This window comes from Juglans regia, chromosome 7 (assembly GCF_001411555.2).
Source record: "Juglans regia cultivar Chandler chromosome 7, Walnut 2.0, whole genome shotgun sequence".
Taxonomy (NCBI): Eukaryota; Viridiplantae; Streptophyta; class Magnoliopsida; order Fagales; family Juglandaceae; genus Juglans; species Juglans regia.
This window is the reverse complement of record NC_049907.1, coordinates 24,096,441-24,110,435: the sequence shown is the minus strand read 5'-3', so window position 1 is coordinate 24,110,435 and position 13,995 is coordinate 24,096,441.

Below are 13,995 nucleotides of genomic sequence, written 5' to 3'. Positions count from 1 at the left end.
TTTCGCACCCCTTGGCATCCCATTGACAGCACACACTCGGGCTCCCTAAAATCTTTTCCAAATTTTATTCTAAAATCATTTTTTCATATTTTAACTACTCGCATTCCCAAAACTTTCTCCATCTCACTCTCAATTTTTTCTCTACTCTATTAAAAGATTATTTTTTAACTCATTTCTTTTCACTTTTTTTTTTTAACTGCTTAGTTACTTGTTTTCCTTGATTGTGATTTCGACAATTTATCTCTTACGAATTCTTTTTTTTTTAAATTAAACTATTTATCTCTTACAAACGGCCTTATTAATGTTTTCAAAATTGTAATTTCGTAATAATAATATTTCTTTTAAAATAAATCGTCTTTACCCAAATGATAAGGGTTTTTTTTTTTTTTAAATGAAACTTCCATTCATAAATCAAAGAATACATGATGATTTGACAAGAATAATAAAAGGAGTAACCTCAGATGGTTCCTCTTCCATCCAAATCTGTTAAAAACTTAACAGTAATCCTAGTTTAGCAGCATCATCAGTTGCTTTGTTTCCATTTCTAGTCACATGTTGAATGGTCCAATGTTGGTGAGATAGCAAAGTACTTTTTGTATCCTCAATGAATTGACCATTCCACAAATAATTAGATGAGTTCTTGTTGACAGCATCCACAACCATGTTTGCATCTCCCTCGAATTGAACACACCACAAACCAAGGTCATTGCAGAGAGTTACAACTCTAGGTAGAGCCCAGCATTCTGCTATGGCAGCAGATTGGATAGCACTTCTAGAGGCCACTAATACTGCATGTACTTCACCCCAATGATCCCTTACTACAACCCCAATTCCCAACCTCTTTGTTTCTTTGACATAAGCAGCATCAACATTTGCTTTTAGGAACACAATTTCTAGTGGAATCCAACCTTGCACCGCATCTGTCATTCCTGTTTCTTCCTGCCTGACTTCGTTTGAGACCTGTGAACTTGGTATGCAAAGAACTTCATCATCTTGAGTTGCCAATTGAAACAGGAGAGAATGGCTTCTAAATTTATTACTAAACACATACTCATTCCTCCTTTTCCAAATACAATGTAAAACAGTTGCCACTCTATTCATAGTGGCATCATCTAATCTGGAAACCAGATCACACCATAAGGATTTGAAATCATAATAATCTTATTTCCACTTCTGTATAGGACTAATCGTCTCCCCCCAAACATCCATAGACATAGGACATTTCCCATAACATGTATCACAGACTCCTCAACTAACTGACATATTGGGCATATTGAATTCTCAACTATCATTCTTTTGAACAGTTTTTCTGTTGTAGGTAAAATATTGTTTAGTGCCTTCCACAGCAGCTGTTTTACCTTCCCTGTACAGTCCCGCTTCCATACCCTCTTCCACATCTTAGCATCATTTGAACATATAGAGGCTTGACCTATGCTTTGGTTCTTCTTTTCAAGATCAACAAAATAGGCAGATTTAACAGAAAACACTCATTTATCCACTAAATACTGAATACAACACTTCTTTTTCTTCCAGGTCTTAGAATCTTCATCAATTAGCTCATCCATAGTAGACTCAGCATCCAGAGTGGATATTGGTGTTTGAATTTGAAAGGTGGATGGAATTGGGATCCACTTATCTTTCAAATTTTGATTTACTTTCCATTGCCAACTCGCTAAACATACACCCTCTTTACCAAATTGAATACTAAGCAGAAACTCCTCTGTATGTGTGAGGGGCAATACCCACCTTTTGCCTCTAGTACATGACTTGTTGGAAAGTGTCTTTGTTTGAAGACCCGAGCATCCAAAGATGAAGGGTCTTAAATGAATCTCCAGACTTGTTTTGCCAGCAAGGCCTTATTAAAACAGTTAAGATTACGAAATCCCAAACCTCCCATACTCTTTATAGCTCCTAGCTTTGTCCAACCTTTCCAGTGTATCCCTTTGCTATCCTTACTATGATTCCACCAAAAATTGGTAATCAGCTGCTCAATTTCCTTGATTAACCCATTTGGAAGTCTAAAAACACTCATTGTGTATGCTGGTATTGCTTGAAGAACACTCTTAATCAAGACTTCTTTGCCTACGGTTGATAGTGACTTTACTTCCAACTTGTGACCCTCTTTCAAAGTTTGCCTTTGAGCCCTTTAAAAGTATCATATCTAGATTTTCCAACAACAGTAGGTAAACCTAGATATTTATTATAATTATCACAAATAACTCCTTCAACATGTTGGAGAATACATTCCTTAATAGCTATCCTTGTGTTAAAGCTGAATAGGATTGAAGTTTTTTTATCTCTTTAGCACCTAACCATAAGTCACTCAAACATATGTAAAATATGGAGTAGATTAAACCATTCTACTTCCATAGACCTGCAAAAAATCACACAACCGTCAGCAAAAAAGAGATGATTGATCCTTATGCCTTCCTTAGAAGCAGCCACCCCTTTGATCAGTCCCCTCATTTCTGCTTGTTGAAGTAAATTGATAAGGCCCTCTGCACATAGTAACAACAGGAAAGGAGATAACGGGTGTCCTTGTCTTAGACCCCTTGAAGGCACAATCACATCTCCTGGCACTCCATTTACCACAACATAATAGGTGACAGACTTGACACAAGTTAGAAGCAACTTGGTCCAATGATCACCAAATCCTATTTGAATTAGCATTGCTTCCAAGAAACCCCACTCCACCCTGTCATAAGCTTTTGACATATCTAACTTAATGGCCATGCACCCTTCTCTACCTTTCCTTATGGCATGCATTGAATGGAGAAGCTCATAAGCAATCATTATATTGTCAGTGATCAAAAGTCCAGGAATGAAGAAACTTTTGTTCCAAGAGACAATCTTGGTCAAAACTGATTTCAACCTATTATCTAAAACTTTAGAAATAAGCTTGCTCCATACATTGCACAAACTAATAGGTCGAAATTCATTAGCTATGTTTGGGGAATTGACCTTTGGAACCAGAGTGATAAGGGTGTGATTCAAGCCTAATGGCATATTGCATTGTTTAGAAAGCTTAATATCTCTTTAGTAACCTTTGCAACAACAACATCCCAATGATCCTGGAAAAAACTTGCACTACAGCCATCTGACCCTGGTGACTTGAAAGGAGACATTTGTCTGAAAGCAATAACAACCTCTTCTTCTACAAAAGCTCGGTCCAGTTGTTCCCTCATATCAAGAGTGACTCTTTATTCGACCCCTTGCAAGCATGCCTGAATGGAAACTAAGGATGGATGAGAAGATTGAAATACTTGGTGAAAATGGTTCCAAAACCAGCTGCTATGTCCTCCTTTGTCTCCAAAGTCTGCCCTGAACCATCCTCCACGTACTTAATCATATTTTTCTTCCTTCTTTGATTGACACAAGCGTGATAGAATTTAGTATTTCTATCACCTTTGGCCAACCAATGAGACTTCACACGTTGTTTTCATTTCATATCCTCTAAATCCAGTAACATTCCTTGCTCCTTTTGAGTTCTTTTAATGGCCTGCATATTTTCAACACATTCCACCAATTCCAACTGTTTAATCTCCCTTCCCCCTTCTACCAAGCAGCTCTAATGACCTCCTTACAACCCACCTCATTTAAACAGTTCGCTTCATATTTAAAAGAAGGTTGAAATCTTACTGTTGGGCCACTGCTGTGTAAATATTCAAAAACAATTGGTCAATGATCTGAACATAAAGCACTCAATATTTCAACTTTAACACCATAAAAACCATGCGAGGTTTTTATGGTGAATCATACGAGGGTGACGTGGCATGTGATTTATTTTTCTCTGCTAGGGTTTTCATGTTGGTGTGGGGGCGTTGCTGCGCCTCATGGCCCAACCGTGTGGCCATTTGGTGGCTGCCGGAGGGGGGAGTCTTGGGGGAGTGGACGTTCTTTCGCTTAGGCCCTTCAATGGCCTATACCGAATGTGAAATTCAGATTGCCTCTGAGAAAATCTGAACTGATTAATGGGGTTTGGGGATTCATTTTCTCGGATGTAGAGATGGATAGGGTGGCGGAGGAACTAAAGTTTCCGTTGGTACTAAAGTTTGTGTCAAAGAGGCCTTCTATTGATGTTCTGCGGCTTCAAATCATCAAGACTTGGGGATTTATTGAGGTGCCAATGATTAGTTTTATGGATGAGGTTCATGTGTTATTGCATTTGGCTAATGAGAAAGACTACCTACATGCTTGGGCGAGGGAAGGTAGAATGCTTGCAGGCTGCCAATTCCGGTTGTTCAACTGGTCGGTGGATTTCGATGTGAATAAGGAACCATTTATTGCGCCACAATGGATGTTTTTGCCAGGCTTGCCGTTGCACTAATATCGTATGGACTGTTTGCAGAGTTTGGCTTCTCGGTTTGGCAAATTTCTTGGTTATGATAATGCGACATTATATCGTACTCGGGTGACTAGGGCAAGAATAAGTGTGGAAGTGGATCTTCAAGATGAACCAGTTGATGGTTTTCCAATTTTGGTTGGGAAGAAGCAGCTTTGGCAATGAGTTAGTTATGAGAATAGGGGTTTTTACTGTCAGAATTGTTTTCGACAAGGGCATACGACGATTGTGTGCCTATTGGAGGATAGAGCACGGGTTAATATTGGTAAAAAGGATGAGATGCGAGAACTAGGAAAGAAGCGTGTGGAGAATGTTTGGAAGGAAGTGGGGCAGAAGGAGGCAAGTGGGATTTCGTCCGATGATAAAAATCAGGGTATGAGTGAAATAGAGGCTGTTGTATAAGAGTTTCAGCTAAAGGGTGTAGTAGTGCATGAGGGGGTGGGAAATGAGGGGAGTGAGAGGGATGAGGAAACTGTTCGGGTAGAGGAGGGGGAGATAGTTCCTTCAGAGGTGGTAGTAGTGAGTGGTGAGCATAATAAGAAGGTGGTGGAGGAGATTCAGCCGCCAAACTGCCCCGAGGTTCCAATAAGGTTTTTTGTTTCAGAGGAGGGACCATCTGACATGGTGAATACTGAAGAACAAAATAAAAGTGTGGTGCCAGTTGGTAGTGCCAAAGAATCGAAAAGTGATGAAGAGGATGTTGAGGAAGTGTGGTGCGATGAAGATATTTGATTTTCATGTGATGAGTCTTTGGTGAGCATGAAAGAGAAGGGTGAGATCTGTCTGGATCAGGCCATTGAGGGGTAGCGGGCCGGTAGTCAACAGAAGGTGTCGTTAGACTTTTCCTCTGAGTGGGTAGTAGGTGAAATCTCAGGGTTAAGGGGCAAAGGAAAACTGTATGATTCGGATACGGACCAATGCCTATCATCCAAAAAGAATGTGGAGGAAAAAGTGCGGAGGAAGTCCCAGAGGGTTCATATCCATTTTCATAAGTTGGATTTATGATAGATACAATTTTTTTCTGTACCATTAGAGGGTTGGGCAGGTCTAGAGGAAGGCTAAAGAATTTAATTAAGAAGTTTAAAGTGGAGATGTTTGCTATATTAGAGCCGTTTGCAGCTGAGGATCATATGGTAACACTAGGTTCTTTTTTGAGTTTCCAACATTTTCTTTCTAATGAAAGTCAGGGTGGTAAATTGTGGATTTTTTGGAAGGATTTAAATGTCTTTGAGGTGGTTTCAATGACGACGCAAATGGTGTCAGGCTGGTTTAGTAAGGATGGACAAAGGATCATGGTGTCTTTTGTCTATGCGAAGTGTTCGTATGTAGATCGAAGAGAGCTATGGAGGTGTCTGGTAGAGACACAAGTTTTGGATGCTCCTTGGTTGGTTTTAGGTGATTTTAACATCATTTGAAGGGATGCGGAAAGAATTGGTGGAAATCCAAGGCCTTAGGTATCGATGGCGGATTTTAATGATTGTATTCATCACTGTGGGCTTGTTGATTTATCAAGTACAGGCCAACTTATGTCATGGTGCAACGGACATGAAGGGGTGTCGCGTAGCTAGGCGAAGCTTGATAGAGCTCTTATTAATTCAACTTTCTCAAATCGTTTGGTTGGGCTTATCTCAAATATCTGGGTTGGAAGTCTTCGGATCATTATCTAATGGTGGTCTATGTGTATCGGCCGTTATCTTTATATGGTCCGCCTCCATTCCGGTTTTAGAATATGTGGTCATCGCATGAAACTTTTTGTCGTGTGTGAAGGACGCCTAGTGTAGGATGGACATTGGATCGGGACTCTTTAAACTGGCTTCACATTTGAAACACACGAAAATAGCGTTGCGGGCGTGGAATCGAGGCATATTTGGGTGGGTAGGGGCGAAGATTCAAGCCCTACAGGAAAGCCTAGATGTCCTGGAAAGCCAGCTACAAGCTGGATTTTTAGTGGAGGATGAAGTGGATTATTTGTCTATGAAGTTGGAGTTGCATGTCTGGGAGAAAAGAGAAGCTACTAGCCTGGGTTAGCTTGCAAAAAACAAATGGTTAACTGAGGGAGATCAGAATTCCAAGTTTTTCCATTCTGTAATAAATCAGAGGTGCAAGAAGAGTTGACTAGACAAAATGGTGTTGGACGATGGAAGGAACTTGGAAGGTGCGGAGGTGGTTCATGAGGGGGCAGCTAATTTCTTCCGAAGGCTCCTAGCAGAAACTTCCCCCATCGTGACCAACGACCTCTCAGATTTAATAAATCAGCAATTTTAGAGGTTGATAATATTTTCTTGTGTGCAGTAACAATGGAGGAGGAAGTCAAAAGAGTGGTATTCTTGATTCCGAAAGAGAGTAGTCCGGGGCCCGACGGTTTTGGATCAGAATTTTATATGGCTTGCTAGGATATTGTTAAGGAGGATCTCGTTAGAGTAGCACAGGAGTTTTTCCAGGGTACTCATCTCTCCAAGTTTTATTCTTCCTCATTTATTGTTCTAATTCCGAAGGTGGATAATCCTTCGAGTTTTGATAAATTTCGTCCCATTAGCTTGTGCTCGGTGGCTTATAAAATTTTTTCTCATATTATTGTTTCCAGACTCATAACTTTTGTTGAGAAGTTAGTTTCACATGAACAATGGGCTTTTATTCCGGGGCGTAGCATTTTTTAGAATATTTTGCTTGCACAGGAAATGATTCATTCTTTGCATAAGAAAAGGACAGGTGGTAATGTGATGGTTAAGCTGGATATGGCTAAGGCCTATGACAGAGTTCATTAGGGATTTCTTTTGGAGGTGTTGAGAGCTTATGGTTTCTCGGATTTTTTTTGTAAAATCCTAATGAACTGTGTAGAGGTCCATGGTTTTCGATCATGATGAACGGTACTTCAAAGGGTTTTTTTAGTCAGCGAGAGGATTGCGCTAGGGGATCCCCTCTCCCCTTTACTATTTATCCTTATGGAGGAGGTTTTGACAAGGTTACTACGGAGGAATTTTGAGGATGGTCGTATTGACAAATTTTATCATCCACTTGGGGCACCTTTAGTATCTCATTTATTATATGCGGATGACATCCTTATATTTGCTAATGATGGGAAGAGGTCAATAAAAAATTTGATAAAGGTCCTTGAGTTGTATGAGAATTGGTTGGGGCAGAAAATCAGTAAAGCGAAATCTGCAATTTTTTTATCCAAGCATATCTCACCCGCTCACAAAAGGTGTTTGCTACGTATTACAGGTTTCGCGGAAGGCAATTTCCCAGCTACATACTTGGGTGCTCCATTGGTTTCTGGCAAATTGACGTCACGTGTATTGGAACCGTTGGTAGATAAGACCCACAAGACAATCGCTAGATGGAAATTTAAATTGCTTTCGTAGGGTGGACGGTTGGTGCTACTAAGGCATGTCCTATCTGGTTTGCCCATTTACTTGATGTCGGTTCTGAATATTCCGTTGGGCATTTTCAATCGTATTAATTATCTTTTAGCCAATTTTTGGTGGGGAGAGATGGAATGGAAAAATAAGTGTCATTGGTGTTCCTGGGGGAAAATGTGTGAACCAACTTTGGAATGGGGTTTGGGTGTAAGAGACCTCAAGGAAGTTCAGAAATCGCTACATATGAAACTTGCGTTCAGGTTACTCACCTCTAATAATTTATTGGCGGATTTTTTTAGGGCCAAATATGGTAGGAACAACCATGTTCTTGCCCGGATGGAGAGGCCAGCTGATTCAAGGTTCTAGAGAGCTATGCTCGTTACTATGCCGAAAGTTATGGATAATATGAAAATATTGGTGCGAGGTGGGAATTCCCCTTTTTGGTTTGACAGGTGGCTAGCTTCGGGCCCATTGTCGATAAGCATAGAGGTGATATCTAATATGAAGCTCTGCATCTGTGACTGCTAGCAGCAGAATTCTTGGAATTCAAAGGTTTTAATGGAGTTGGTTGGAGCTGAAAAAATAGTAGAAATTGTGCAAAATGTCCAGGTTGGTAAAATAGGTGTGGATACTGGCATTTGGAAGCCAGCTCCTGATGGGAAGTTCTCAATGAAATCAGCTTGGGAGGTAGTGCGTAGTAGAGGAGAAAACCTGGTTTGGCATCATTGGCTGTGGCACCTTTGCTGCCTAAAAGAATCTCCATTTGTTTATGGAAAGTATGGTTTCGATGTTTGGCTGTGGATGACAAAGTGCAAACTAAAGGAATAAAGTTGGCTTCGACTTGTGACTGCTGTGTGTAGAGGTGTCGTGAGGATTTATATCATATTTTATCTACATGTGAAGTTGTTGCGGTTGTTTGGCGTCGAGCTAGAGCTCTGCTGGGGATCCCATTTCACCAAGTTGCCTCTTGGAAAACCAAAATGTCTAGTTGGTTTTTTTACGCCAGGAAGTCATCTATTAAAGGCCTGCTATTTGGGGTGATACCGTGTGTGATTACATGGTGCATATGGAAAAGAAGGTGCAAAGCAAGAATGGAGGGTGTGAATTGGAGTGCGGTTTAGGCTTGGAGGCAAGTTAGATACTAGGTGAGTGCTGTGGTAGAACACTCCAACACCTTACGGAAGCTCAAGCAGCCAGATTTGGAGATTGTGAGGGAACTACAATTGCCGAATCGTATTTCTCATGCGAGACCAGGTAGGCTGGTTTCATGGATTAAGCCTCCTTCCAGTTGGGTTAAATTGAATTGTGATAGTAGCTGCCGAGGTAATCCCGAAAATTCAGGCGGTGGTGGTGTCATTCGAGACTACAGTGGCGAGGTAAAAGCAGCATTTTCCAGTCATTTTGGGCAAGGAACGAATAATAGTGCAGAATTAAAAGCTATATTAGAAGGAATTCAGTTGTGCAAACAGTTTCGATTTTTGAATGTGGTTATTGAAAGTGATTCACGCATTGTTGTGGACTGGCTGCGAAAAGGCTCATGTTCTCCTTGGTATCTTTGGGATTTTTGGGAGGATGTTTGGGAGGAATTAGAAGAGGTGAACTTCATGGTGATACATCTATTTCGGGAAGGTAATAGTGCGGCTGATTTTCTTGCTAGAGAGGGGGAAATGGGCAAGAGTGTGATTTATGAAGGGGGCATGCGTTACCTTTTTTTCTTAAAGGGATTATTCGTTTGGATAGAGGGGTCTTCCATCCTTCCGTAAATAGGATTGTTTAGTGTGCAGGTGTGAGAGTTTGTTTGTTTTTTTTTGGGTGGTCCATGTTGGGTTAGTTTGTTACATATATCTGTTTTGTTACCACTGTATTCATCTGCTAGAAGTGAGGGTTTTCTAATAAACTTGGGTAGGCGTCACGTCGCAAGTGGCTACCGGCTAAAAAAAACAAAAAAAAAAAAAACTTTAATAAATGAGGAATCCTCATGCCTATTACTCCATGTGAACTTGCATCCACTCCACCCCAAATCGTATAGACCCCCTTCTTGAAGAACCTCTCTAAACATATTGATCTAAGATTCAAAACGAACCTGCTTTCTCATCATGAGACAGTACCTCATTAAAATCACCTATGATGCACCACCCCATATTCCTTGGATTAAAGGCTTTTAACAGTTGCCAAACATCCCTTCTCTTACTCAAATCTGGATGCCCATAGAAACAAGTCAGCAACCAACATGGTTTATTGTCATTTGGTCTTACTATTAGATTGATAGATATGCCTCTGGGTGAAATTGACCAATTCCAAGTTTATATCACGTTTCCACATAACCATTAAGCCATAACTTCTTCCTACAACATATCACAACCCCAAGTCAAGATGGGGTATTATCTCGGTGGAGCTCCTCTAGTCACTCGGGAGAGTGTAAACCTGAGTGATGTCCCGTAGCTTGTCGCCAGACAACAGTATGCTTGACCAAGATGGTAATGCTCTTGGTACGACTCTGTGGGCCTCAGCTAGCGATGACCAAAGGATGTCTAATTACGTATGCGCCAAAAGTAGAGTTGGGCATTGCTCGTTACGAAGTCACACTCACAGTCATTACCCGTGGTGTGATGAAGGGAGCCAGAGTGTGCAGATGGTCCCAAGGGGAGACCATGGTGCACACCGTAATAAATGAATGTCAACTATGTACAAATGTGATTTTTGTTGTGAGTGGCTATAATTGAAACAATTTTGGTAAAGGTTACAAAAAGGGGTATTTTGAGATAATCTTTCATGGTTGTTGTGCATGTTTGTTAGGTATGTTACCATGTTTGAAATTCCTTGTTGTTAATATGTGGATTTGCTGAGATTGCGAGATCTCATTGTGGTGTTCCCACCTATAGTTGGAATATGAGGGATTGACCCCATCTGAGGATTGATGACTTGGAGTTTATTTCAATAGTGGTTGATGGACTTTTATTTTATTTTTAACCAACTAGATGACTATAATAACCATATGGAAGATTTCTTATTGGGTTGTATTTTAACTTTTCTAGTACTCAGTTATAGACAACCTTATTATTATTTTTTCATATCGTTTATAAATTGTACACATATTGCATGTCTGCACACACTTGCACTTGGCGGTGGGGTGAATGACCTGAGGGGACATCACCCCAGTGTCGTGACTCCTACCAAATCTCGTGTTGGGGTCGAGGGCACCACATCACCCTCTCTCAAATCTCGTCCCACCTTCTTCCTCTCCCTCTGTTTTGCCTTCCCATAGGTTTAGGGAAACTTTTTTATCCTAGCGCAGTCATGCACCATTGCGGGCCCCCCTTCTAGCAGCATTACAATGGTTGTCCTACCCTTTCCCCTCTGCTAGGCTTTATTCCCCTTCAAATCCACCCCAACCCTAGTCCAAAATTCCTTTTTGAGATCTGCTCCGCCACCAGCCGCTTCCCTCCACCTCTAAGAATTCCCTCTTTCATCCTCCACCATGTCAGATCTACCATCCCCTTAAAAGGATCTAGTTGTCAGCTTGAAACCTTGCCCAGATCCGTCTCTATCATCGTACGCTACCACTACCGCCACCGCTCCAGACACCACCACAGTAAGCTCTTTTGCCTCTTGCCTAGTACTTTAAATTTTTTGTCATGTTCAAATAATCTTACCAACTCTGTCTGTCTGTGCAGGGACACATGCATGAACACACGCATTGTTTTCTCTCAATCTAAGAGGAACCACCACAATTGGCAGCTTAGGACTCAACATGCCGCGATCATCCAAAAATCTCCTCTGCGTGGTGAGTAAAACCCTAGGCTGACCCTTAAAATACTAATGCAGAATAAATTGTTTAACTATGTTTGTTGCAGTCTAGTTGTGATTGGTTAAGTGGTCAAGGACCTATGGAGCGTTGGGACATAATATTGTAGTGGTCTTGGAATTGTTGGTTGAGGGTGTGGTGAAGTTTTGGGAATCGCGTGTAGTTGTGATTTGTGAATATATGAAGCTCTATGTTGCCCTATCATTGTTTGTTGTACATATTGCCATGTCATCCAATAACTGCCTATCATGCCTTTGCATCTTTATTGTTATTACTTTTCATGAGTTTATTACTTGTGCTTTTGTTATGGTTGTACTGTCAAACCGGAAAAACTATGTTTTGGTGTCAAAAGATTAAAAGCATATTTTGTGGGTGTGTGCGTATCACGATCTCATGTCGAGATGGGGTATTATCTTGATAGAGCTCCTCTGATCACTTGGGAGTGTGTAAAACTGATTAACGTCCCCTGGGTTGTTGCCGGGCAACAATGGGCTCGAATTAGACAGTAACGCTCTCGTGCCAGCTCTGTGGCCTCTCGACTGGCAGAGGCTAGAGGATGCATCATCATGTATTAGCCGAGCACAATTTGGGCATCTCTTGTTACAAATTAACGAGCACGATCTTTACCCATGGGATGACGAGGGGAGTAAGGGTGTGCGGATGGTCCCTAGGGAAGACCGTGGTGCATACAGTGACTAAATAGATGGGAATATGTATTTATGGCATGCATGGAATTTTCTGGGAATTGTTAAGAAGGATTTTGGCTTAGTGCAATTTTGGTACAACTATTGTTTGTGTTTGCATACGCTGTGATATGTCCACTCATTTTGTGTTTGTATTTTTGGGTGTCATTCTATCGAATTTACATGTTGAGACTGTGATATCTCATTGTGGTGTCCTGAGATACGGTTCCGATGTGCGAACCCGTGACTTTGATGTAGAGGACGATCATGAGTATGGAGGACCAACCCCACCTGTGGAGTGAAAGGACCTGAGTTAGCCTTTACTTCTTATCTGGTTGGATGACTATATTAATTGCTCGTTTATTTTGTGGAGCTTGTAATTTGAACTTCTGCTACTATTAGCAGTTTAGACTGCCTTTTTACTTCTCCACTGCGTTTATAACTGTACACTTTTAAGTTATGCTTACACACACTTGTTATCACGTTGCACTTGGGGCGTGTGATCAGTTCAGCCAACACCTCAGCATCGCAACTCCCTCCAAATCACATGTGGGGGTCGAGGGCATCAATGGTGGTATCAAAGCAGTTCGACTCTGGATAAAACCACAAGTCACGTAGGTGCAGTACCAGAAATTTAGGCTTTAATTATCTAGAATCCTTTTGAGTTAACAAATGGAGTAATGGGTTGCATTTTGACAGGCAGAAATGGTGCAACCCAGGTTTCAGCATGATGACTCTTTTGGTCAAGCTCCCGAGGACGATTAAACATGGGGTGATGGAAATTACGCCACGACGAGGGTGTTGAATCTCATGACAGAATTCCTCCCACGGAATTTTCATCACTAACCCTGGGATGAGTAGCGAGGGTGTACTTATGAACATTTTTTGGCCTATAGGATCCATGGATTCTCTAGTAATGGAGATCCACTCAGTGTAGGAAGATGGATCTGGGATCTTGAATGGACCTACAAGATTTACGGGTGCACAGAAAACTAGAAGGTGCTGTTTGTGGGCTACCTATTCCAAGGAGAAGCACCGATATGGTGGGAGACTAAGCAGGAACTCCTTGAGAGGGAACTTGGAACTATTATGGCAGTGTCCTGGCAGCGTTTTAAGTGGGAGTTTGACAATCACTTCTTTCCAAACTCTACATGAAGCGACATAAGGCTAGTGTGTTTGCCAATCTTGTGCAAAGAGATATGACAGTGGAACAGTACGCTCAAAAGTTTATGGAGCTTGGAAGGTTCACTACGCATTTTATAGCAACTAAAGAGATGCAGACCAAACATTGCCAGGAGGGATTGTGACAGTAGATTCGTAGACATAAGTGAAACAACTATGCCACAAAAATTTTTAAGGGATAGTTGAAGTGGCCTCGATAGCGGAGCGGAAATATGGCAGTGCAGTGGGCTCTCTGACATCAACATCGACAACCTTAACCAACTTCCAAGCTAGAAATAAGTGAAACAACAAAAAGCCATTAACCAAAACACAGCAGAAGAAGAAGCATAAAGCCAAAATAAATACTGTAACGCCCCGGTTCAGCAGAGATCGAAGAGTTACTCCCTATAACTTAAAACTCACAATTCATCAATATATTTATAGACTCCAAAATATAACGTCATCAGAATACTACAAAATCTCTTAATAAAATCTGCCACTTCTTAGAAATCTTCTATGCGTAATCCACTATGCTTAAATAATCATCTCACCAATGCTCCATAATCCTAATCCTTAGCTAGACTATTCAAAAATATCTGAAAAATATATGGAGATAAGGGGTGAGTTATCAATAACTCAGTAAGC